The sequence below is a fragment of the Panicum virgatum genome, chromosome 2N, assembly GCF_016808335.1.
Source record: "Panicum virgatum strain AP13 chromosome 2N, P.virgatum_v5, whole genome shotgun sequence".
Classification (NCBI taxonomy): Eukaryota; Viridiplantae; Streptophyta; class Magnoliopsida; order Poales; family Poaceae; genus Panicum; species Panicum virgatum.
This window is the reverse complement of record NC_053146.1, coordinates 4,278,853-4,306,476: the sequence shown is the minus strand read 5'-3', so window position 1 is coordinate 4,306,476 and position 27,624 is coordinate 4,278,853. Positions and strand designations below refer to the sequence as shown.

General features: G+C 46.1%; 2 long non-coding RNA genes across 2 annotated transcripts; both read right to left on the bottom strand.

The window, feature by feature from the left end:
* Positions 1 to 2,511: 2,511 nt before the first annotated feature.
* Positions 2,512 to 3,292, bottom strand: LOC120658684. Its single transcript, XR_005668809.1, has 2 exons — positions 2,976 to 3,292; positions 2,512 to 2,853 (listed from the first exon to the last, which is right to left on the bottom strand). It is a non-coding gene; the product is annotated as an uncharacterized LOC120658684 (long non-coding RNA).
* A 1,713-nt stretch (positions 3,293 to 5,005) lies between these two features.
* Positions 5,006 to 6,652, bottom strand: LOC120658683. Its single transcript, XR_005668808.1, has 3 exons — positions 6,354 to 6,652; positions 6,115 to 6,244; positions 5,006 to 5,337 (listed from the first exon to the last, which is right to left on the bottom strand). It is a non-coding gene; the product is annotated as an uncharacterized LOC120658683 (long non-coding RNA).
* Between the last annotated feature and the right edge of the window lie 20,972 nt (positions 6,653 to 27,624).

Below are 27,624 nucleotides of genomic sequence, written 5' to 3'. Positions count from 1 at the left end.
CAAATCCGACCCCGGTGCTAGAAATCGGACGCCTGGGGGAGCTGCCTACACCATGGCAGCAGCTCAGCCACGCCTTCAACCATGCTTTTCCAACTTCAGAAACCGTATATTTCTATTGGCATTGCACCAATTACATGCCCCACCGCGTCCTTCTCAAGATCCGGCCTTGAATGAAAATCCAACTGCTGGTTTGGTCCCGTAGACATAGCACACCTCTAAGAGTCAACTGTATATTACTTGGAAATAGAACTGCTACCGTTTTTCTAATAAATTTCCCTCCCTTGGTTTTCTCCTTTTGCCTTGGTGCTATGTACTGCCACACAGTTTTGACATCTACATAGATTGTTAAACTTTTTCATGTTGGCTAGTTCTTGTAATAAGCAAAAGGTTGTTCTAAAATGTATCCAAGTAATTGCCATTTAACACCAAATGCTTGGCAGAGAAAAAGAGGAACGCAAGGCCATTTATTTTTGGGGTTGGGGGAGGGGTTATAAAGAAACTGTATGAGGAGACAGACCCATGCATATATATGTGTTTGTTGGACCAGACTGAGCTTTCACAAAGGAAACAATGAAAAAAAATTGAAGAGACATGGAATCTATTATTCTTGAGGGAAAAACCAAAGTGATTACATGCTTGAGCATGGGGCTGGGCGGCATGTGGAAGCTTTGTTTCTGGAAGGCTGGGAATTATGGCAGAATGGAATTGTAGTGTACTAGCTAACATTCTTTTGACAGAACTATAGATGCATGTGGCAGTCTCAATGCTACCTCAGTGAACTATCAATATGTGTCCTAGCTTAGTGCTTGTCTAGTCGCTGGACACTGGATCGGACCTGTATATCCTGCCACTGCCAGGGTCAATCCCAGTTTCCATCTTCTTGCAAAGTTAACCTGGCTAGCTGGAATCGGGTGTGCCACCATATTCACTCTCAGGGAAAGGAAATTGTTGATGTCCAATTCGTTTGAAACAGCAAGTCATCAGGTGTCCGAGCACAGCACAGTTCAACAGAAGGCGGAGCTGCTCAGTCCTGCTTAATTAGTGGTACTCGCATTATTCACCCATATGGTACGAGCCTCTCGTGTAAATTAAATCACCAAGTTAATCTATGAAGTAGTACTAGCTCCTATGTATCCACTAAAGTTTATATATATATGGGTTGTTCATGCTGCAGTCAACCAAATTAGCATGCTTTCTCTTTGCTGCCTCTTTCCTTTATTATCATTTTTCACCTCAGGTTAGGGGGTGTTTGGTTGGTGAAAAATTTTGGCGAAATTTTTTTGTGAAGAGAATCTTACCATTTAGGAGTGATAAATGTAGAATAATTATAAAACTAATTACAGATCTCGCCTAGAAATCGTGAGACGAATTTAATGAGGATATTAGAGAGTAATCCATAATTAGCATATGGTTACTGTGGCATCACTATTGCAAATCATAGATTAAGTAGCCTCATTAAATTCGTGCCGCAATTTACATCTCATTTGTGTAATAAGTTGTTTTTTCGTTTACATTTAATACTTTATGCATGTAAGATTCTCTTTAATATGATGGGTGAAAATTTTTTGGTGGGAAACTAAACAGGATGGCAAAATATTAACCTTCCATCTACTACCCCTTGTGCACGCACTATATATAATCGTATCAGTCTTCTTGTTGTTGCTTATATATATACTAGGATGAAAGGCGCGCTACGCCACGCCCGTACTACAACCGTGCATGTCAGCATACTAATATGCTCCCTCTGTTTTATTTGGCAATCGGCCTGGTAGGATCATAGGGCCACATGTACATTCAAATTAGGTTGTTTCAGTAACGAAGTTTGTATCTCATTTTCTTTGCTCTCTGCAACAATGAAAGGCTTCAAATTTGGAATGAAGCAATACCATGTGTAAAAACTGTTTGTTTACACAAACAGGGCTAGAGTTGTTAGCATAAAAATAGCCATACATCCGGTAAAAAAAGTTTTTCTTTAATTCTTCTTCTATAACCCATGGGGTAACTTCCTGGTAATTTGGTAAACTCCCTTAGAAGTATGCTTAGCCCATGTTTTGAATACCTTAAACCATCCCTGCTTTTGGCTAGCCACGCTAGATATCGTACCACTCGATGTTTGCTCAACACATACAAACAATGGTTAACATATATGTGCCATGTAAAAAGATGCATGGTAACATTGAATTAGGTGTTCTGGCCCTAAGATACCGTGGACCGCAACAGCACAAATGATATACCACCAAAATATTACCGTTAACATTTTTTTATTGGCTCTAAGAAAATCTTTAACCAATTGCAGCTCTCTTTTCTGAATGTTGAATCATATGGTTCCTTGTTTTTTTTTGTGAAAGAAAAAACATTCTCTCTTCAACGTCCCAAGGCAATCGATATATATAGGATAAATTACTGCAAGTGCTACGATGTTTACAGCTTTACACCAACTATTTTGAAAAACTGTAATTCATTATTTTACATAAGCAACAAATGGCCATACTGGAAAGAAATTTTGCATTCTAAGGAACAAATCGAATCTTATTTGCAGTTAGCATCAAATCAATTACCCAGTAAGTTTCATTAGTATTATACTGCAGTAGCTTATATATGATAATTAGTGTACATCATATGTTTTGCTCACCATTATCAGTCAAATCAACCATAGCACAAACAGCTGAACAGATTATTGACATCCAAGATGCAAGAAGTCGCAAGAGAATGCAATTTTTTTTTTGTTCCGAACTTCCTTCCACAAGTAGCAGTTGAAGACGTGAACGTTAACATGACCTCCTCTTGCCTTGCCTCTCTATTTTCGGCCAGCACATCGCTGCCTTCAAGTCTGGCCAATCCATAGGTGCGGATCTGAATGCACAAAATGCATTTGTGCCATGGAGAAGATCAGAAGAAAGAAACCAGACCCTAAAAAGAAAATACAAAAGAAAGAAATAGAGGAGGAAAAGAGAAATAGCATAGTCATATCATACCATATGATCAGATGCAGCAACACCAGAATGGATCCTTGCTCAGCAGCAGTGAGCAGATGGCACACCTCACACACCAGCGAGCTATGGAGGAGGCGTCCAGCCGTCTCGGCAGGGGTGAGAGCCGCTAGCCATGATGTGCATTGAACATGGGGAACAAACGGTGGATGCCATGGTGCTCGGAGCCGAGAGCAGCAGCTCCAAGCCAAGGGCATGGTCCGGCAAAGCCAACTACATTAGATCAGAAGAGAGGAGGCGCCAGAAAAGGATAGCTTACCGAGGAAAGTGGAGCGAGAACAACGATGGGACCGAGGAAAGCGGCAGCCGACTGGAGGGCGAAATGTTGGGGAGGCACCGACGACGCACACGACACGAAGGTCTGTACAGTACCGCGTAGGATGGACGCGATCGAGCAGCCAAAAGCCTGTTGCGTGGCGACACTCTCCGTTGCTTTGTGCCGTAATTTTTTTTGGGCAATAAAAGGTCAGACGTGGCATAATAGGACTGGCCAAATAGGTGAGGAGAGTTTGTATCTCATTTTCTTTGCTCTCTGCAACAATGAAAGGCTTCAAATTTGGAATGAAGCAATACCATGTGTAATGTTTGTTTACACAAACAGGGATAGAGTTGTTAGCATAAAAATAGCCATACATCCGGTAAAAAAAGTTTTTCTTTAATTCTTCTTCTTCTATAACCCATGGGGTAACTTCCCGGTAATTTGGTAAACTCCCTTAGAAGTTCCGCGATATGGATTTAACATATATGTAAGTGTCTGTGGTTGGCAGCACGCAGCAGTTGGCCGGGGATGATGTCCTTTCAAAATTGAGAAACACAAAAGAAGGTACTGCACAACCTGGCTAGATAGACTTGTTGTCATGTGTGCACATTTCAGGTGTGTGAATGGGATTGGGAGAGACCCGTGGAACATTTTTCACCGATACATTTTGCAGCTCCTGCGTCGGAGTGCGTGGCACTGGCAGCAAGATGAACCCTAGTTGCTTATTGATGAGTTAGGCAAAGCCTTCCTCAGTCTCTGCTTATGCACCAGCAGATACAGAGACATAGTCAAATGCAGAGACAGTCTACGAGCCAAATGTATTACTAGGAACATTGGCGTGCTATGCCGCGCCAGTAGAGGATGAGCAACAACATTAGGTTGGCCTCTCTATAGAGGAAGAACAATCTGGACTTGCAAAAGTTTGGATCCACCAACTAAAATATTATTCGTTCATAGAACATATTCAGCAATTAAAGTATATAGGAATATAAATCAGCTCTATACAGTGTGCTCTATTGTAGTCCAGTATATATGTATAGAAGTCGGCTATATAACATGATTGGCCTGAATAGAAAAAACATAATTAAAGTGTACAACACTTGGCTCTCTCTCTCTCTCTCTCTATATATATATATATATATATATATATATATATATATATATATATATATATATATATGTATGTATGTATGTACACACACACACACAAACAACAATAGTATTATCTCATCTTGGCGAAGATATAGGTGCAATCAAAGGAAGCTTTGTTTGGCAAAGATCTAGTTCATTCTTGTGATCCCAAAAAAACTGCAACGGAAAAGGAATAGACGTCCAATGAATGATACTTTGTGTTTGTAACAAAATTTCATGAGCAGAAGAATCCTTAAAAGGATCTGTGACTCACACGATTACTATAAAACAATCAGTAACATGAAAAAGTATCTGTCACCATAATTATGGAATCCTTTGCAAAGCAGCTCATATTATTAGGGGGGCAGTGGCATGTCTAGTAGCATAAACAATCATAGCATTGTGTGTTGCAGCATGTTAAGATTAATCTGCCTACAGATTAGTTTGCTTGTAATTTTGCAATTGTAATAATTTCAAATCGAGTTGGAACATCAAAAATTGGCTAGGAATGATTTATGATTCGGCGGAACTAATTTTTTCACGCTCACCATGCAGTTAACTTCTCATCATCAGGAAATGAAATGATTTGGTGTCTGCAACTCTGCATCACCAAGCGACAATTGATTTATAATCATCTGGAAATGAAATGATTTGGTGCCTGCATTTCCAAGTCACAATTGAAGTAGTATGCTAATGTTATAAGAGAGGACTCACTAGCAAAAGAGGGGCCAGCATTAAAAGGGAGTCAAGTAAGAATGTATATGTGTATACTACAAAGGTGGAGATATAGTGCAAGGCTCTCAAAAATGAAAAGGGAAAAATGGTACACATCAAGATCTCTGGAAATCGATAGGCCAGCAAGGAGTATCATACTTAATGAACAAAATACTTAATGAAGGACATCTTGACAACTAATCTCTTTAGCGGAGCATTCACCTTTGTAGTAGTGGAAGACACCTGGAAAATAGAGGAATGAAAATAAACATAATAACAGCATAAAACAAAAGATAGGAAGTGCAATAAGAATAAATATTAGTGGAATACAGTGATCACATGATTCTTAGTCAGCTGAGATTACAAATGGCTAATTTATTATCAGCGAAGGTAATTACACATGTACTGTAACACCATAGGAGTCCATAACATGGGTTGAGGGGAAACACCTTAGAGGTTCCATAAAAGAAATAGACACAAAGCAAAATGGATACATTTTTTCTTTTATGTACAATTAAGAGGTTGGGAGGAAATATAATAACAAAGTTCCATACCAATTTTTTCACATCAATCGTATCACTCTTGCTTGCCTGTTCATTTTCCTTACCACTAACATAATATTGTCTATGTATGACTTTTTTCATCACAAAATAAGAAAACTTTGAGGCCTATGTGTATATAAGGAAAGAGCACCCTCATGCCATGAGCTATATTCAAAAAATTTTAGTTTGATAAATTGAATAAATGAGAGCATGTTGAAACTACATGTACGTAACCACCTCCAATTTCATTACATCTTCAATCTTAAAGTAAGGTATTTGCCTTCAAAATTCAGACAAAGAAGATACCATGGTAGATCGTTTCATGTGTATTTAATTGCTAAATAATCCCCCTGCAGGTTATTAGTAAATTTCCCCTTTTCAAATCTAGCAGGATTACTCTCAGGTTCCTCCAACATACAACAGCTTAAAGTGATCAGATATGTTATAAATTGTAAGTCAAAGAGATTAGAAGGTTTACCTACATGCTACAGGCTAAATCCAATGTAATGGAATGAACTGGAACTAGAGTAGCACAGTATAAACATTGCAACTCCCGTAACGCCAAAGATGCATTTTGTTTTAGTATCTCTAGATTCATCAGAAGGCAACTGCAAAATAAAATGGCTAGTGATTATCCAGCTTACCAAAGACAGAAAAAAAGATTAGTTGCAATCAACAGAGAGCAGTATACATGTAGCGCTGATATGAACTCGTCACCTATAGCCAACAGCGGCAACTGATGATGGTGACGACGCACTCAAGGAAGGCTGAGAGCCTGCATCAGGCAGCCAAGCACCTCAATTAAGATAGATGCGAGGCCGTGGCTGTAGGAGGATAAAGAGGAGAGGTGGCCATCCAAGGTTGCGCAGGGAGGATGGGGAACGGGGCCAACATAAGAGCGAGAGGAAGAGGTACTGGCTTGCATCTGACTATCCAATCGAGGGACTGTGAGCAGACCTCCATGCACTGGTGGAGCCCCTTGTAGCTCCTTTGTCCACCCACCTCCATAGTACTGTTTGTTGTTCTCGTAAGTTCCCCGCCGCCGACGAATCCGCCACCTCCACCATGGCCATAGCATTGAGCCTTCTTCATGGCCAACGGGGGAGGAGGACCACTGAGATTGAGACGATGTGCCGCCTCGGAGGAGGCTGCCGATGGCGCTGCAATACAGAGGAGGCGAGAGCAAGCGAGGCGACGACCATGAGGTAAGGCAAGGCGCGATGAAGCAGGCGGAGACGATTGGGTCCATGGGCAAGGACAACGCTCAGGTCCCCGTATGGGCCTCCTTTATTTCTGCCGCACATATAGTTAGCCAAATGGGCCGCCTGACCCAACCTGGCCCTAGCCCGGCTTAGCCAAGGCATGATATGGCCCAGCCCTATCTAGCCAGATCAGTAAGTTGGGTCATGCTGGGCTGCTCGACATGCTGACTCCATAGCCCAGGCATGACCCTAAGCCTCCGTAATAGGACCGGGTTGGGCCGCTCGACACGCCAGGCCCTTCGTGCCCGTGCCGGCTCGAGGTCGCCGGGGGGGTGTCCCGACGGCGCGCGGCGTGAGGCCGGTGCTTGGGGCCGCATCAACAGCGCGAAGGAAGGCCGTTGGCTACCGCGGCAACGGCGCCTTCCAATGGAGGTCGATGGCCGTGCGGCGGCCACGACGCTGCAGGCCAGCAGGTGCCGCGCTGGAGCCCACCGGCCGATGCGGTGACGACACGAGGGAAGGCCGTGGGCTGCCGCGGTGACGGCGCGAGCCGCTAGTAGAGGCCGAAGGCCACGTGGGGGGAGGCCGTGGGCGGCCCGTGCGGTTGCTCTAGCGACAGTGCAAGGGGAGGCTGTGGGCTGCCCGTGCGGTTTCTCTGGCGACGATGCAAGGGGAGGCCACCGGCTGCCACGGCGATGGCGCGAGCCGTGAGGGGTGGCTGATGGCCATGGCGCGGGAGGCCGACAGCTGTCGTGGTTACGGTGCATGGTGTTGGCTGCGGCCACGACACGAGGAGGCCAGCGGCTGCATGGCGTCATCGTCGTAGGGAGAAAGAGAAGAAAGAGAGTAGGCTGGTGGCGGCTGCTGGCTGGATAGGGAGATGGGTGGTATATATATAGAGAGAGAGGGGGGGAGAGAGTATATATATGGGGTGGGATAGATTGTGGGCTGTTAATGGGCCACTATCGGGCCTGATGCTTAGTCGGGCTATGCCCGAGCTAGCACTACAAGCTAGGATGACGGCCCAGGCACGGCCCGCACAATCATGCTGGGCCAGCCCAGGCACTATTGCAATCGTGCCAGGCCGTACTTAGGTCGTGCTTTTCTGGCTTGGGCTTCGGGCCGCCCATTTGGCCAACTATAGTTGCACATAGCGGCGTAGGGTGGACGCGAATGGCCAAAGGCTGCCGCGTGGCGAGACTCTCCATGACTTGCACGATACGCGTCACGATAGGACTGGCCAAATAGCCAGAGGCTCCCGGAGGGCTTCTTTTAGTTCAGCAATATAGATCTACATATGACTTGTAAATAGAATTTCTACCATGAGTCCAAACTTCGGCGCGGCCTTCCCATGGTATTCTCCTTTTTGGGTCCTTCGTGCTATGTACTGGCATACAATTTTGACGTCTGAATTATTAAACTTTTCTGATCGGTAAGCAAAAGAATTGTTCTAAAATGCGTGTAAGTTGTCAAACACCCATAGGGTTTGGCAGAAAAGAGGAATGCTAGCTCATGACTCTTCATTGTCCAATCAGATAGGGACACATCTACGAAGCTGCTATGCAGGAGTCATTTTTACTGTGACTGTGCGCGCGTGTTTTTTTGGGTGTGGTGGGGGACAAATTAATTTGGTGGATTATTCAGATTTTTTTGAAAGCTTATTATTCAGATTAGACTTCTTGTCCATGCCAACTCCAAATGCTAGTTAAACATCATCCACCAACCACCATTACACCACATCTTGCAAAATGCACGGTGACATGAGCAATGGAACATGCCATCTAGCAGGTAGCAGCACTCAACAGTACAGTATGAGACATGACACGCAGGAAAGAAAAAAGAACGGGCAAGAATCAACTACAAGAAAGATGGATTCTTGATGTCTGGCTTCCAGCTAAACCACATGATAACCAAGTAACCTACAAGTTATATACGCAAATAAAAAGAAAAATTCTTGCCCTCTCCTCCAACTATGACAATAAAAATTAGTATTTGTAACCATCTGACTGATCATCAATACATCACCTAACCTTTGAGTGAGCGGTCTTTATTTCTTCAGTTATCTCCATCCATCCCTTGAGTGCTATGTATATGTTGGTGCGAAGACCACACAAGACAAAAGGAAAACTAGATACAAGATACGTGATGAAATCGCCTTGACTTCGAGAGAACTAGCTATGCCTTACTTGCAAGAGCGTACTGTATAGGGTTGGGAGACATGGGAAACTGAAGCCAGGCAAGTCTGGGTAAGAGCACAGGGGTGAGGGGACAGTGTGTAGTAGTAGAGGGAGCAAGCGGGGGACTTGCTCGCCGATCGATGTGCTTTCCACGAGAAGACGATGAACACTACACGCCATTGCCGCGACGACGTCCGCGTGGAGCAGCTGGACAGCTTTTGCACAATTTGTCCTCACTCGTGCGCACGCTTAACCTCAGAGTTCATTGAAGATCGCCTTCCGGAAAAAAGTTGCAACTTGTTGATATGAGTATTTTATCAATTCTATTATTAAGCCCTGAGCCGGGATATCACGTATAACTTTTTCTTAGCCCAGACTTGGACTCAGTGGAGCCTAACTGACTGGGCCCAAGCCCGCCAAAATGTGGCGTGGATTTTCTGACGTGCTGAAGGATGATAGTGTTTTCGTTCTATTGAGCCAGAACGATGCTTACTGTCCATTGGTTGCTCGAATAGTACCTAACTATGGCGTGCAGCCAAGCCATCAACATTCACTAAATCGTTGGATGTTGGTGCATGTAGCTGAATAAGGATCGGAGTATCAGTACACTCTGACCAATCATCAATACACGAGGACTAGAAGTAAAATTATCAGTACACTTCAAAATCTGCAAGGTCAACATGAAACTAAAACTATTGATATACGACAACATCTTGGTACTATCTATACTGATCCGTATATTTGGCACAACCCTGGAAGAAATGCAAATCTACACTATCCCTATATATCCATCTGACCAGTCATCAATGTGACAACAATCCATTATATATAAGTCTCATTTATCTCCATTTTCCTTCATCAAGTGATATTTAATTTTTTGGTCTGTGTGTGTTGAGAGGCCAGCACCATATGAATTAAATCAAACCAGAAGAAACATGGAGTTCATGCATTATTCCAAGGGAACCAGCAGCCAGGTCAATGTGCAAGGCCGTGTAGGCTTGGGAGGCATGAGGAGGCATACACATTCTAGAGCCCCTTTTAGTGACAGGGCTGTGATTTCGGGAGGAGCTGTAGTACGTCCACCGAGCACCATGAGGTGCAGTACTACACCGCCCTGTGCAGCATCTGCGTGCCTATGGTGTTGCCTCCTATGAGCGCGACTGCCAAGTTTTCGTCAGCAATGGCTAGAAGAGGAGCCCCACAAGCTAGCCGACACGTGGCTTCACTCTTTCACAAACTGTGAAACCATGGGTTCACACTAATAGACAAACAAACCACACCTTTTTGGTAACCGTAAAACCAAGACAATGCAAGTGGACGGGTTGGGTGTAGGAAATAGTCTCACCTTGCTTGTGGTGAGTGGAGTAGCACCACCTACAAGTGTGAGAGAGTGCTCGCTCACCCATTGGACTAGTATTTTAGGGAAGATGACTGAGGAATGTTGAGTACTCTATCCTGCTTGTGATGAGTGAATTGTCAACCGTGCGGTGTGATCGTACGCTTGGTCTTTGGATTGCAGGTACACGGGCGTCGAGTATCGACGGGGATCTACCGTGGAGGTGATGTGGCCGATGGACCGTGCAGTGGACGGCGGTGAAGGGCAGCCGGGACCGGAGCTCGAACCGGGCGGCAGCTGTGGCGTCCACTCCTGGATCGAGGGCGCAAGCGGCGACGGAAGGCGGGTTTCTTGGTTTGCGCCACAAAACCAAGGAGGCGGATGGCGGTTGAAGACGCCAAGTCGTGGAGGCACGGGCGTCGGTCTCGGGACTGACGGTGGCGATGGGCGTCGACGGCGTCTAGGGCCTCGCTGTGGGTGAGGAGGTGACGGGCGTCGGGCGGCGTCTAGGGTCGTCAGAAGGCCGAGGCGGGAACAGCATCTAGGGCCACGGCGTGGAGGCGGGAATCTTCCTGCGCGTGGAGTTTTGGCGGTTTTCTCAAAACCGGCCACCTACCCGGGTTTCGCGGACCCTCCAAAACCGCGGACTGGATCTTCATCAAGACGGCGGCATCGCGGAGAAGACTTCATTTCGAAGAAAGAACCTCGGCCGTCGGATGAGATCGTGTACATGGGGTGCTGCAGGCCAACCGGTCTGACCGGTCCCTGGCACCGGTCTGACCGGTCTAACCAACCGGTCTGACCGGTCCAGCGTACCGGTCTGACCGGTCCCGCGGGTATAAATACTCCTTCATTTGTGTTAGGTCAAGTGCGGCTTTTGTATTGTGTCCGTGAATTGTTCTGTTCTCCAGGCCGCCGCCCCTGTGTTCCTCTCCCTCTGTTCATCTCTTTAGGGTAGATTTGAATGTTGTTTGTGTGAGAACTCTTGTGGATTTGATTGGGAAAGGAGGCCCTAACCTCCTCGTGCCCTCTGGGCGGTTTGAATCAATCCATCTCCTCGTTTTGTGCCTTGTTTGATGAAATTTCAATTTCGTTTTTGGTGCACTTGATTGCTAGGAGGTTATGAGTTCTTTGCCGTGTTTCCCGTGCTACTAGACCTGTCCTAAACCCTCTGGATTCACTGGCTTGTTCGAATTCGTTTTCCTGAGTTCTTGAGAAAACCTCAATCCCTTTTGATCTCCTCCATAATTCTCAAGATTCGTTGATCTTTGGGACGAGATCTTTTGGGGATATGTTCACGGGGTAGGCGAAGCAATCCCCCATGTTTCATCGATTTTCGTGGTCATTTGATTGAGATTCACCATTTGAATCTAAGTTTTCGGGGTTTTCTGGGTGCCACCGGTCAGACCGGTAGGCAAGACCGGTCAGACCGGTCTGCTGGATTTTGAACAGACTCGACAGGTCAGACCGGTCCAGTACACCGGTCAGACCGGTCCTGGCAGATCAGTTCTGCAGTTTTTCCGATTTGCTTCCGATTGGCTTCGTGGTTTCGCTCGCTCGTTCGAGGCCTTTTGTGTTGGTTTAGCTCTTCAATAGCTACTCCAAACTTTGGTCAGAACGCTTGAGGGATTGGGTGATTTTGGGATATAGGCCGATGATTCGAATTTTGAAGAAATTTTGATCGGCTCCTATTCATCCCCCCTTTGGTCGCCGGCTTCGGTCCTTCAATTGGTATCAGAGCTTGGTTGAGGTTTTCAGTACCTTAACCGGTTCGAAAACCACTCGGCGACCATGTCGAGTCTTGGTAAGATCCCGGTGTTTTCCGGCGAGGATTATGCCTACTGGAAGGTTCGCATGAGAGCCTTCCTGCAGAGCATGGGAGCCGATGTCTAGGAGATTACCACGAACAAGCTTTATGAGGTGCTGGCTGTTCGGACCATGCCTCTTCAGGTGACCCAGCACGAGGCTAACGCCAAGGCTGTCAATGTCTTGTTCGCTGGCGTTTCTCATGCGGAGTTCTCACGCGTCCAGGGTTTTCAGAAAGCCCATAAGATTTGGACGTGCCTTGAGAACTACCATGAGGGTACACCTCAGGTGAAGGCCAGACTGTTCGAGACTCACCGGCGTGAGTACGAGAACTTCACACAGGAGCCGGGTGAGAGCATTGACCTGATGTTCAGTCGTTTTCAGTCGATTGTGAATAAGTTCAATGCGAACAGATCTGCTGGTGCCCTTGAGTACACAGAGCACGAGAAGGCTCTCAAGTTGCTCTACGCACTTGACCGCTCTGTGTGGGATCTCAAGGTGAACACGATCATTGAGTCTGCTGGCTATGAGACTCTGACCGTGAACGAGCTTTTCAGCAAGCTCAAGGCCACAGAGGTGGATAACCAGACACGAGCCAAGCTCAATGGTGCCCCTCCTTCCAAGAGCGTCGCTCTTGTGACTGGCCCAGGTGGATCGAGCTCTAACGCTAACTCTGCTCTTGGCTTTTCTCTTACCTCTTTGCCTTCTGTTTCAGATGAGCAGCTGGAGACACTGGGCGACGACGACTTGTGCCTCCTCATCAGCAAGTTCCAGCGCGTCTACCACAGCAGGCAGAGGAAGAAGAACCCCGGGTGCTACAACTGCGGTGATCTGAACCACTTCATCGCCGATTGCCCCAAGAAGTCCGGCGGTGGCCAGAACAACTCCTTCGACTACTACCGCCACCGCGACCGCGACGAGGGAGGCTCCAACAAGGAGCGTCGGCGCCACAAGCACCGCAGTCGTGACCGGGGAGGACGCTTCGACAAGGAGTCGCTAAAGAAGCGCTTCCAGTACAAGGCCAAGAAGCGGGAGAAGGCCTTCCTGGCGCAGCTCAGCTACCTCGACAAGAGCTCCGACACCGACTGCTCTTCTTCACCAACCTCCGACGACGACGACAAGAAGAAGAAGAAGCGGGACAAGGAAGCCACCGGCTTCATCGGCCTTTGCTTGGCGGCCGGTCGGTGCAAGAGCTTCTGCACCATGGCGGGCGAAGCTGATGGTGCTCGTGCGTCTTCGGGTGGACATGCTACACCGACGCACTCTGGCTCTTCTCCTGGATCCGAGAGCGATTCAGAGGTAAACTCCACGATCGACCTGCTTGATACAGAGGTTAGTGAGTTGTATGCTGCTCTCGACAACCAGAAGAGGCTGCTTAAGGAAGCAGCCAGAGAGCGTAGAAAGCTTAGGGCTGAGCTGGCTTGTGCTAGGGAGAAATCTAGTGAGGATGAGTGCGCTGGCTGCATATCTCACATGAATGATCTTGTTGCTCTCCGTGCCAAGCATGATGAGAATGTCGCGAACTTAGATGTTGCTATGACTTCGCTTTCTAACGTGTCTCACGAGCTAGCCAAGGCCAAGCATGAGCTTGAACTTGTCAAGGACGCTCCCATTGTTAGTGATGTGCTTAAATGCGATGAGTGTCCTATCTTCAAGTCTGATCTAGCTTCTTTGCAGTCCAAGTTTGCTACTGTTGTTTGTGAACTAGAGGAGCTTAGATCTAGGCCTGTTTTGCTTGGTGCTTGTAAGCTTTGTCCCACGCTTAGGTTGGAGCTAGAGGAGAAGAACGCTTTGATCAAGTCTTTTGGAAAGACTAAGGTCATAGAGTCTAGCCCTCCTATTGACTGCTCTGTTTGCCCTGGTTTGATTGCTGATATGGATAGTCTTGCGGTAGAGAAAGCCAACTTGGAAAATGAGAATACCTATCTTAGGGCGATTCTGAGTTGGGTTTCTAGCAGTGAGCCGCAGTTGGGCATGATGATTAAGCAATTCAAGCGTGGTGATGGGTTTGGGGTCGGTTACACATACACGAAGTCAGACTTTGACAGGTTGTATGGTAAGATTGGCAAGGCTGCTGGAAACACTGCTAGCACGAGCACGCAGCCTTCGCTTGTTGACCCCACGGATGGTGTGCTTAAAGAACCACCGAAAGCACCTCCGCAGAAGCAGGTTTGGGTTCCAAAGCCCAATGAGCTGAGGAATCCCCTCGACACGCTCCCTGCTGCCACAGCCTAGGTTGATCAGAAGAAGGGGGCTGCTCCTCCCCGTCCGCAGGCTAGGCCTCCACCTCCCAAGCGTGAGGTGAGGTACCACTGCGAGTTCTGTGACAGGGAAGGTCACCTGGAGGAGTTTTGCTTCAGGAGGAAGCGGGCTGTGAGGAGAGAGCAGGAAAGACGGAATGCGGACATGTACTCTGCTCGGGTGCATGGTCCTCCTCGGCGTAGTGATAGGCTAGTTGCTAGGGCGCGCCGTGTAGGTGGAGGTCAGGGAGACGGTGGTGGTTACCGTGCTCCAGCGAGTGGTCGCTTTGCCGGCCGTGCTCCTGGACCACGGGACCGAGGCTTTGGAGGAGGTTTTGAGGCTCCACGCTTTCCTCGCGGTGGCTTTGGACGGGGGATACGCTTTGTCTGGTTTTGCTAACCCTTATGTAGAGCAAATGGCTCGACACTGGTTTGCTTCTCACTTTGCTAACCCTAGTGTTGAGACATTTGCTCACCCTTTGTCTCACTACTGATGTGCAGGTCGGAGGCTTGGAGAACAGGTGGATCATGGACTCCGGTTGTTCGCGCCACATGATCGGAAATGACAAATGGTTCTCCAGCCTCACCCCGATGCGCTCAAAGGAGTACATTGTGTTCGGGGATAATGGAAGAGGAAAGGTACGTGGACTTGGCGCTGTTCGAGTTTCTGATCGCTTTACCCTGAGAGAAGTTGCTTTGGTTTCGAATCTTGGCTTTAATTTGCTCTCTGTTTCGTAACTTCTTGATGAGGGGTTTGAGGTTCGCTTTAAGGAGGGCTGTTCGCGTGTTCTTGATTCCATGGGAGATTTGGTTTGCCGGATTACACCTCGCGATCGGGTTTTCTTGGTTGACTTCTCTGGAACTCCTTTTGGCCCTTCTCATTGCTTGATGGCTGGTCCTTCTTCTGATCTGTGGAAGTGGCGTAGGAGACTTGGACATTTGAGCTTCGATTTGTTGTCGAGACTGAGCTCACTTGGCCTGATCGGAGGATTGCCCAAATTGAAGTTTGAGAAGGACCTTGTTTGCCATCCGTGTCATCACGGTAAAATGATTGCTACTTCACATCCACCTGTTAATCAGGTGATGACCGCTCACCCTGGAGAGTTGCTACACATGGACACAGTTGGTCCTTCTAGGGTGATGTCTGTTGGTGGGAAGTGGTACGTGCTTGTGAATGTGGACGTCTTTTCTCGCTATTCTTGGGTCTTTTTCATGAGAACCAAGGATGAGGCTTTTGAGTTTGTTCGAGACTTGATCTTGAGATTGAAAAACGAGCTACCCCAGGCCATGCGAGCGATTCGCAGTGATAATGGCACAGAATTCAAAAACACTCATTTTGACGCCTTTTGCAGTGATGAAGGGCTTGAACACCAATATTCTTCTCCCTACACTCCACAGTAGAATGGAGTTGTAGAGCGGAAGAATCGGACGCTGGTTGAGATGGCGAGGACGATGCTCGATGAGCATAGGACTCCTCGCAAATACTGGGCTGAGGCGGTAAACACTGCTTGTTACGTGTCCAACCGCATTTTCTTGCGTGCTTTCATGCACAAGACTTCTTATGAGTTGCGGTTTGGACGCCAGCCCCGTGTTGACCATCTCAGAGTTTTCGGTTGCCGGTGCTTTGTGCTGAAAGATGGAAATCTTGATAAGTTTGAGTCTCGCTCGTCTGACGGTATTTTTCTCGGTTATGCTTCTCACTCTAGAGCGTACCATGTACAGATTATTGATACTAACATCGTCAGAGAGACTTGTGAGGTCACTTTCGACGAGACTGCACCGTGCAATTCTTCTGTCTTTGAAGTTGCAGGAGATGATGAGCTCGGCACCTCCATCTTTGAAGATGAGGAGGAAGAAGCTGCGGAGGGCGACCCTGAGGCTACCACGCGTGCTGTGGACCCAGTTGCTTCCGCCACAAGCTCAGACGATGACGACGGCCCCGACCCGACTACGTCTACTTCCTGGGGGCCGGTCGAGGAGGTGACTGAGGCTTCACCAGATGTACCTGAGGAGACACCAGATTCGGTTGAGGAGGAGGCGACTTCGACAAGGGAAGCACCGCGACACATTCAGTGCCGCCATCCACCTCAATATATGCTAGGTGATCTCAACGAGTGAGTCACCAGGTCCAAGGTAACAAGTATCGCTGGCTTTGCTCATTCAGCGTTTGTTGCCTCTTTTGAGCCCAAAGATATTGGACACGCTCTTTCTAATTCTAATTGGGTCAATGCCATGCATGAGGAACTTGAAAATTTTGAAAGAAACCAAGTTTGGGTTTTAGTCGAGCCTCCACCTGCTTGTAATCCCATCGGAACAAAGTGGGTTTTCAAAAACAAGCAGGGTGAGGATGGTTTGATTGTTCGGAACAAGGCTCGACTTGTTGCCCAAGGGTTTTGCCAAAAAGAGGGTATTGATTTTGAGGAAACTTTTGCCCCTATTGCTCGTTTGGAAGCTATTCGAATCTTTCTTACATTTGCTGCTTCCAAGGGTTTTAAGGTTTTCCAAATGGATGTTAAATCTGCCTTCTTGAATGGTTTTATCGAAGAAGAGGATTATGTGAAGCAACCCCCTGGTTTTGAAAATCCCAAGTTTCCAAACCGTGTTTATAAACTTCAGAAAGCTCTTTACGGTTTGAAACAGGCACCTAGAGCTTGGTATGATAGATTGAAAACCTTTTTACTGGCTCAGGGCTTTAAAATGGGATGTGTTGATAAAACTTTGTTCCTCATGCGATCTGGCACTGATTTCCTTTTGGTTCAAATATACGTGGATGATATTATCTTTGGTGTCTCTTCTCACGCTCTTGTCTCCAAGTTTTCTGAGCAGATGTCCAGGGAGTTCGAGATGAGCATGATGGGTGAGTTGCAGTTCTTCCTCGGGCTGCAGATCAAGCAAACTCCTCAGGGCACTTTTGTCCATCAAGCCAAGTACACTAGAGACTTGCTGCGGAAGTTCGACATAAGTGACTTGTCTCCTCAGCCGACTCCGATCAGCACATCGACGGCACTTGATGAGGACTTGGACGGCGAGGCGGTGGACCAGAAGGAGTACAGGAGCATGATCGGCTCTCTCCTGTACCTGACGGCGACGCGACCGGACATCCAGTTCGGCGTCTGCCTCTACGCGCGGTATTAGGCTTCGCCGCGCACCTCCCACAGGCAGGTGGTGAAACACATCTTCAAGTATTTGAAATTCACCCCTGAATTTGGTCTTTGGTATTCTGCGGATTCTTCTCTGGTTTTGGTGGGCTTTTCTGATGCCGATTTCGGTGGGTGTCGGTTGGATCGCAAGTCGACATCCGGCACTTGTCAATTTCTCGGTACATCTTTGGTGTCTTGGTCCTCTCGCAAGCAGGCTAGCGTAGCGCTTTCTTCCACAGAAGCCGAGTATGTTGCCGCTGCTAGTTGCTGCTCCCAGATACTTTGGATGAAACAAACGTTGCAGGATTATGGTTTGAGTTTTGGTAGGGTTCCCATCTTTGTAGACAACATGTCAGCCATTAGCATTGCAAAGAACCCTGTCCTAAACTCCAGAACCAAACACATAGATATCCGGTTCCACTTCCTGCGAGATAACCATAAGAGAGGACACATAGACCTGATCCATGTCCCTTCAGAGAGGCAAACCACAGATATTCTCACCAAACCGCTTGAGCAGGACACCTTTGCTCGCTTGCGAGGGGAGCTTGGGGTTTGTTACCCCTTTTGATCGCTGACTTTTGTTTTGGTTAGCTTGGTAGGTCTTTGTTTTGCTTCTATTTGTTTTTCTAGGTTTGGTAGTTGCATTGTGCATATGCATTGTACATGTTTGCATTTTGCATTGTCTCACTTGCACTAGCATTCTTGTATATATTGCTATGATCTTCTAGTGCCTGCTAGTGTGAGTTGATAAACTTGATCATGTATAGCTTGCTCCATTGTGTATATGACATCATCTGAGTTAAGCTATTTTGATTTGTAAATCTAAAAACATGATCACCCTGTCTTGGCTACTAGCATGTTAGGGCGTGTTGATGTGCTTTGCTATCTTATTCATGCTAGTGTGGCTTTTCGTTCAGCAATTCATACTTGAAATGATTTAAATCTGATAAAATTGCTTGAACTGTTCTTGAAATGGATTGAAAAGATCCAGGTGGGATTGCTTGTCGCACTGATCGAGCTTTCGGGACGGCTCACTTTGCACTTGTGAGAACCCGGGCAAGGCTGTGCATGACTGAAACGAGTGCTTTAAGATTCTGATTGTCTTTTGGCATAGGCTTGGCCTCGTTGCTAAGTGAAGCATGACAAGCTTTCAACCCCTGGCATTAAGAATTGCTTGATATAAAATTGATTGAAAAATGAATGTTAACATCTTGTCTTTGTCTGGTTTGGCTCACCTGTATGAGTTTGAGTAGCACTGCTTTCATTCCCTACTTGTTAGTGCTAGATCATGGGTGATGCTTTTATTTCTCATAAACTAAACTTGCCTAGCTCTAGACTGATTTGATATACCCTGTTGAGCTAGATGCAGGTCTTGTTTATGGATGCACACGTGCTTGTGACTAGATGCTGCTCATATCTTTGTATCCCTGAATGCTTTCACTTATACCTCCTGCATTGCATTCATTGCATAGCATCTGTTCAGGGGGAGTTTCAGCTTCAGGGGGAGCTTTAGGTCTTTTAGACTTGATGTGTGCATGTGCCAACAAGGGGGAGAATTTTGAGAGAAGTGATCGAACAAGGGGGAGACTTGTTTGATTTTTGAAAAAACTTGTTGTGCACAGGGCTTTGAGAGTGCATCATTTTGGGAGAGTTGCACTTGTTAGGAAAAAAAGCTTTGCTTGGGGAGTTTCTGCTTTGTTCTTGGCTCCTGGTTTTTCTCGTTTTCCCTCTGCTGCTTGCATGACTGCGTCGAGCGTTACCTCTGTCTTTGAGGAGTCATGTTTTGGCTTTTGATCGATTGCGTCGAGCCTTTGCCCTTGTCTTAGGGGATCGATCTTTGCTTGAGTAAGTGACTGTTCTTGACTTTCTGAGCTTTTCGTCACTTGCTTGAGTTCTTCTCTTTCGTGCTTCTTTGTTCTTCTTTGGTTTCACTTCTCTTGGTTCGTTTGTGGTGTGTTGACAATGCACTCATCAAGGGGGAGATTGAGGAATGTTGAGTACTCTATCCTACTTGTGATGAGTGAATTGTCAACCGTGCGGTGTGATCGTGCGCTTGGTCTTTGGATTGCAGGTACACGGGCGTTGAGCGTCGACGGGGAGCTGCCGTGGAGGTGTTGTGGCCGATGGACCGTGCGGTGGACGGCGGTGAAGGGCAGCCGGGACCGGAGCTCGGACCGGGTGGCAGCTGTGGCGTCCACTCCTAGATCGAGGGCGCAAGCGGCGACGGAAGACGGGTTTCTTGGTTTGCGCCACAATACCAAGGAGGCGACGGGCGTCGATGGCGTCTAGGGCCTCGCTGCGGGCGAGGAGGTGACGGGCGTCGGGCGGCGTCTAGGGCCGTCAGAAGGCAGAGGTGGGAACAGCGTCTAGGGCCACTGCATGGAGGCGGGAATCTTCCCGCGCGTGGAGTTTTGGCGGTTTTCTCAAAACCGGCCACCTACCCGGGTTTCGCGGACGCTCCAAAACCGCGGACTGGATCTTCATCAAGACGGCGGCATCGCGGAGAAGACTTCGTTTCGACGAAAGAACCTCGGCCGTCGGATGAGATCGTGTACAGGGGGTGCTGCAGGCCAACCGGTCTGACCGGTCCCTGGCACCGGTCTGACCGGTCTAACCAACCGGTCTGACCGGTCCAGCGTACCGGTCTGACCGGTCCCGCGGGTATAAATACCCCTTCACTTGTGTTAGGTCAAGTGCGGCTTTTGTATTGTGTCCGTGAATTGTTCTGTTCTCCAGGCCGCCGCCCCTGTGTTCCTCTCCCTCTATTCATCTCTTTAGGGTAGATTTGAATGTTGTTTGTGTGAGAACTCTTGTGGATTTGATTGGGAAAGGAGGCCCTAACCTCCTCGTGCCCCCTGGACGGTTTGAATCAATCCATATCCTCGTTTTGTGCCTTGCTTGATGAAATTTCGATTTCGTTTTTGGTGCACTTGATTGCTAGGAGGTTATGAGTTCTTTGCCGTGTTTCCCGTGCTACTAGACCTGTCCTAAACCCTCTGGATTCACTGGCTTGTTCGAATTCGTTTTCCTGAGTTCTTGAGAAAACTCCAATCCCTTTTGATCTCCTCCATAATTCTTTAGATTCGTTGATCTTTGGGACGAGATCTTTTGGGGATATGTTCACGGGGTAGGGGCGAAGCAATCCCCCAACTTTCATCGATTTTCGTGGTCATTTGATTGAGATTCACCGTTTGAATCTAAGTTTTCGGGGTTTTCTGGGTGCCACCGATCAGACCGGTAGGCAAGACCGGTCAGACCGGTCTGCTGGATTTTGAACAGACTCGACCGGTCAGACCGGTTCAGTACACCGGTCAGACTGGTCCTGGCAGATCAGTTCTGCAGTTTTTCCGATTTGCTTCCGATTGGCTTCGTGGTTTCGCTCGCTCGTTCGAGGCCTTTTGTGTTGGTTTAGCTCTTCAATAGCTACTCCAAACTTTGGTCAGAACGCTTGAGGGATTGTGTGATTTTGGGATATAGGCCGACGATTCGAATTTCGAAGAAATTTTGATCGGCTCCCATTCACCCCCCCTCTGGTCGCTGGCTTCGGTCCTTCAATGACCCAAGTATCACTTGTTGTTGCTGTCCATATTTAGTGTGACCGGAGCTGGACACTTATGAATAGAGGTTCGAAGTCGCGTGTCGCGCGGTGCCAGTTTTACCAAAGACAAATGGATTGCAACTTAGATTCTTGAAATTGTCATTTACGGTCTATTTTTTCCATGGATATAGAAACTAAAAAAACTGGATATAGCCAATCGAAGCTGTGACCTTGGCTGCTGTAACTAGTAACTAGCTGTATGTATGGAGGTCAGAAGTCTAGCCTGTCCAACTACCCAGCCTTTCTAACTAATCATCAATATGAAACATCATCGACCATTACTCCATATCTTGCAAAATGCACATTGGCAATGGAACATGCCATCTTGGCAGCACTAGCAGCAATCAACAGTTCAGTATGAGAAATGTGACATGTCACAAAAGAAAAAAAGAAAAAAGAACGTGCAAGAGAATAAACTTCTAGAGAGAAGGGCTTCTAGATGTTTCCAGCTGAACCAAGTGATTGAATCCAGTTATATCTGCAAACAAAATTATTGCCTCTTCACCTAAATTTCTTTTTCCCCCTCTCCTCCAACTAATTAATACAGGTCGTACAAATAAAAATTAGTATGTATACCTATCTGCCCGATCATCAATACATCACCTACCCTTTGAGTGCAATGTATATGTTGGTGCAAAGAACACAACACAAAAGGAAAACTAGATAGATGATACATTGAAATCCCTTTGAGTGCACATATTTGAGAAATGGGAAATAGAAGCTGGACAAATCTGGGTAAAACATCTTGGAATCAGTCAAGTGGAGGACTTGCTCGCTGATGGGCTTACCTTGAGGAGGGTGGTGGACACCACAACCCATCGCCGCAAGTATGTCATATACCAGCAGAGGTTGGAGGTGGAGAGAGACGGAAGGGTGCTGATGGTGGTAGCTGTTTCTTAGCCCAGACTTGGAATCAGTGGAGCCTAATTGACCGGGCGCAAGCCAGACAATGATAGTGGTGTTTTTTATTAGGCCAGAATGATGTTTATGTTCTTTTTTTGCATTAGTTGTTCGAATAGAATGTAACTTCCAATATCCATCCACAGTAGAAGAAAGATTCAATTAAATATGTGCATCCAAGCCATCAACATTCACTAAAGTGTTTTTAGAATCTAGCTCAAATAAATGGTCATTGTTGCATCTCTTTGCTAAGAAGATGCTCACATCACAATGGTGGGATCTCCAGTTGTGGAACTACCAACTAGACAAAGAGATGCTCACATCACAGTCAAGACAATAATCATTACACCACCTGCCCACTGAGTTATAACCTAATATTATTCATTCATGTAGTTAAACCACCATTTGGACCTAAAAATAAGAAAATTCTATCAACATGGTATAATTAAGAATATGATCATTATTAATTTGTTATTATTCCTCACATTTTCCTTTTTTTGGGTAGGTGTGGGGTAGGAGCACAAGCCAATATGATTGACACAAATGTTGTTGTCTTTAGGCATCAAAGAGACCAGAACCCTGGAGGTGATTCATATTGTGGAGGAATAGTATAGTCACTTGATTATTTTACTCCAGTCCAAGGATACCAATCTGATCAATCATATCATCACCAATGTAAACCACTGTGACACTCGGCCCATCACCAATGTAAACCACTGTGACACTCGGCCCATCACCAATGTAAACCACTGTGACACTCGGCCCAATTTGGATGTGGCCCAATAGTGTCCCATGAGTGCTGCTGCATGCACATATTTAGTACCACATTGCTAGTTGAGCAAAGATGAAGCCAACTTATAAACATTTGTCCTCTAGACATGGCACCTTTAGGTTGTCACTTTTACACGAAGCAAGGACGGAAGTGTAAGCAAATTAGTGCTACGCGTATGCGAGCTCATGTAGATGTTGCAAAAAATAGATCTTGCATTTGTTGGAAGTGTTTTATCTGGATGTTGCAAGTGTTTAATCTGGTTGTTGACAGATTTGAATGTCACATGCAACATGAACAGATGTTGCAGCGGGCCTTTTTCCTCATCATCAATGGATGGCTAACAACTTTTTTCAATATTTTTTTGATGTCGCAAAGAATGGTTTTCTATGCTGCAGACATTTTTCTTCTATGTTGCGAAAGTTATTATTTGATGTTGCGTTGGACCAACGGAGCGTTCGATGGGAAAAGTTCCCATCAAACGTCCGGGCGCTAGCAAGCCCGATTGAAGAAATATGGATGGTTTATCATCTTCAGCGAGTTGGATAGACATGCATGTATATATAGGTGGGACTGGGAGGCAGAGGAATGAGAAGTTTCACTACCCCTCTGCTAGTATGTGTAGTGGTTCTGACTGGTAGAGGGACTCTCAGTGTAGAAGTTTTTAAGGTTGCTAACTATGTGGTGCACAACCAATCCGGGCTGGTATATGTGCTACTCATCTTCAGGAAAGAATAGCCACGACACAAGGTAGCTCCTCATTGGGCCTATGGATGTAGATTCAACTGGATGAACTTGGGACAGAATTGGCACTCTCTTTGTTTCTTCTTCTCTAGTTTCCACCCTTTCAGTTCTTCCTTAGCCTTGGCATTGTTGTTGATATGTGAATAAATGTTTAGCTTTGCTAGATCTTGTAAATGAAAAATGACACTGCATATGCAGATCTTGTAAATTTGCACAAGCAATTGCCATTTGACACCGCATATGTTTAACACAAAATAGCAGGAATTTTTTTTGACTCAAAATGCCTTAATGACCACAATCAAATGTAATGAAAACAACCACAGATCAATAACCATTTCGTTGTGCTGTCAATTCTTATTAAACTGATTGATCATTCACATCTTACTACTAAAGGCATTTCTTCTTATGCTAGTACTTCATACAGGGCGCGCGCTTCGGGTGTTGATGTTGCATTATTGAACTTGTCAATCCGTGATTGCCTACCAAAGATGCACGGAACATCTATTTCCCATGCCTCCCAACCCTATATATGGTGTTGCAATTCTAGCAGGTTCCTGAAAAACAATGTAACTATGTTTTAATAGTTCTCTTTATTCATCTCTCTTTTTCTCTACTCCAACTCATTCATATATATGTACTGAAGCGAGGATGGAGATAAAAGGGGCAGCATATCCAGCAGTCCTCCCTGTCAAAGCCCACACTACCAAAAAAACCTGTCATATAGGAGGTGAAGTGGCACCACATACAGTGCAAATGGACCTGTCTAATGAATCATCAACGGGCACATAGCACCTACAAAACTTACCTTTCAGTTATTACTCTGTTCAATCTGAACCTCTTATATATGAGTGGACAACCATAGTCAAAGTAAAATACTTTCATTATATAGTCCAGGTTCATAGAGTTCTAGTCCTAGTCTAATTACATACTCCCCTAGTTCTAGTCCTAATCTAAGGAACCTACTCGGAGTACAATATTCTAATCCTAGTCTAATACAACTCCTACTCTAACGTCCACCCTCAGTCGTAGGGGGAGCGAAGCAGATGATTGTGACTGGATTCGAAGTCTTGTGCTTCTTCAACTTCTCTGCTTTTGCCTCTTCTCTTTCTATTGTTGTCCCTTGTCTCCTCCTCTATTCCCTCCTGCAGTCATAGTGGGAGTGTCTTGGATGACAGTGATGACACGAATGCTTTGACTGGAGTTGTTGCCAATGAGTTGATATACATATACATAAAATAAGGCTCCAGCAGGATCCTGGGTAGTTGCCTAAAATAATACCAATATGGATGATGGAAGGCTTTTGGGACTGAGCATGGAGTGAAGTTGATTTTCTTTTGCTCTGGTTTCTTAAGATGAAATACAAGAGTAATCGTGTTATACATTGGATTTATGGATCTGAGATTTTCTTCTCATCCCTCTTACTTCTTTCTCTCGGATCTAGTACTTATCATGCGAGATCTACACTTAGGACTAATAGATCTACTCTAAACATGAACTAAAACAAGAACCGAGAACTAAAACACTCTAAAACCAACCAAGATCTAAAGCCTGTTCCAGATCTAGGATTCTAATGGCTCACAGAGTTGGTGCGTAGGTGATTGATACCAAATTTAGGAAAAATATGGCTTAGTTTTTCATAACTTAACAAAATCTACACCTAAATAACATGAGCACATCCTAGATGCATGAGAAAGTTGTAGATCTAGACCGGGAGTGATGCCGGTAGATGTTTCGGCCATCTTGGTTGGGGACGAGATCGTCACAGCAGCCGTGGACATTCCCGTAGTCATTCCCGGCGTGGTCGATGGAGGTCGCCGCGGGTACCTCCTTCGCTCAGGTCACCACCTGCATTGTCCAGGGATGGCGATGGCTGGTGGGCGACGGCCTTCAGGTGGCTCCAGCGCCGCCAGAGATCGGACGACTGTAGTGGGGTGGCTAGGGTTTAGACTAGGTTAGACTAGAACTCCCCACTATTTATTATGGTGCTAGGCAACTTGGGGCCGCAACCATGTGTACGGTTGCATCTTCAATCAGGGCGCGGAATAGGATTTTCTCACAGCGTTCTTATCACTTTCCCATTTTCTGATTTTTCTGGTTTTTCGGCATTTTGACCACCAAAAATTCCAACATTTGTCACTGCCGAGTACTCTTATTTTTGGCTAAGTATTTTTTTCAGTAGTAGGCAATGTACCTGCCAACATTAAGATGACTATTTGGTAACTTCATCAACATACTTACGTCTTTATTGATGTCGAGCATGTGTGTTCATACGAACAAATGCGTCTCTATTGTGTTTTATAAGACAAAAATAGAGAATGATATGCCGTCATCTAACTTATGTTCGTTTTGATAAAAAAATTGTGATTGGATTGACTTATCATGGGCTTGTGGTTGACGAGTGGTGCAACGATTCTCTAGCAGCAATTTTTTTACTTCATGTTTACCCCCTTTTTCTCTTAATTATAGTTCTCACCAACGCATTTATTAATTATGTGCTACTTGATTCCGCACTCAACAATCCACCTATCCTTTGTGCAGAAGCTACTACAATATATTTTACTTCTTCAAATATATATAAGCATCTGGATGTGGAGCAGAAAGGATTGGCAAGGATGCTTAGCTAGTGTAAGGTGTTGTTTAGATCAAATCATGAAATGCTTCTAATCTTGTCTAGCTCGATGTCCATGTGACAACTGCAAGGCTTGGGAGGCCTCGAGGAAATGTCTCAAAAGGCAAAAAATGTTGCCTTTCGCTGACATTAGATATTACCAAAACTCCATCACCAATACTACCCTAATATGTGAGCCCACCTGTCAATGGATGAAGTCGTTTTCTTTTTATTTTCTCCTCCCCCATGCCTTCCTCTCGCAGCCTCCCATGAGCATCAAGAACAAGAAGGGGAAGCAAAACGAAATCCAATTACCAAGCCCATCGACAATAGCCATCTAGTCTTTTCTGACCTGCTCCTGCAGAGAAGAAACATCCAATCGAGAATGCCAGCTGCAAATCGATGCGGTTGAATCCAATCTATCAGCATCACCAAAGCACGCAGGGACAAAGCGCTGCCACCGTGCCGGAGTCCTCCGGTTCGCTCGCGAGCTGGAGCTGCCATGGTGGCGATTCGCGCTTGGGCGGAGCTGGTGATGGGTCAAAGCGGAGCTGATGGGCTGGATCTGCTGGTTGGTCGCGGCGGAGGTCCATGGAGCAGCAAGCTTAAGTTTCGGAGACAGACCACCGGATGTCCGCATCTCAAGCTCCGACGACCACCGCATCTGCCGCTATGCCGCTACTCCTTGCTACGGCTACGCGTGACTCGTTCTCGAGCTCTGCAGCTGGCCATGGCGCGCCGGCAGCGGAAGCCTCCATGGTGAAGCGACGACCCCAGGCCGATCAGAAATGTCCGTGCGCCAAAACCAACCGTTGATAGGAGGGTTGCATTCCCCTACAGGGGAGAGGAGTTAAGTTTTTGGTGGTTGAAATTTGGTATTGGGAAAGTGATTGGTAGTCTGCTGGAGTCGATTTTGTCTCCAAAATCTCTCAAATAATATTTTTTTGATATTGGCAATTGATTTAGGTAATCTGCTGGAGATGTTTTTAATCCCCATCGATTTTCAGTACAACATGGTGCAGTATTCAGACGAAGACAGGTGCACGCCTTGGTGTGAGAAGTTTTGGGAGCGTAGTTTGCAGGATTGAGAAATTCCGCTATGATTGGAATAATTAAGTCAAAGTTGGCGGTAGCCAAGGAAGCTCTGAGAGGACGCAGCAGATAAGGGAGTCATTGCAGGATCTCTGTACAGCAAAAAAAAAGGGGACCATGGGCAGCCTATGGAGGACAGCTTTATAGAAAACTAGGCAGGTTGACGCGCGATGCCCGTCTATTCGAAAGATATTAACTCGAAAAAAATGATGAAACATAAATTTATATTTTGTTGTACTCAATCCAATATTAAATTTAGATATTTTATGCTATCATAATGGTCATCTAAGTACAGTATAACTTTTTTTCTTAGAAATCCGTTGACTTTTAGGTGTGAGTAAAAATAGCTGACAGACTAACGTATAAAATTAGTGAT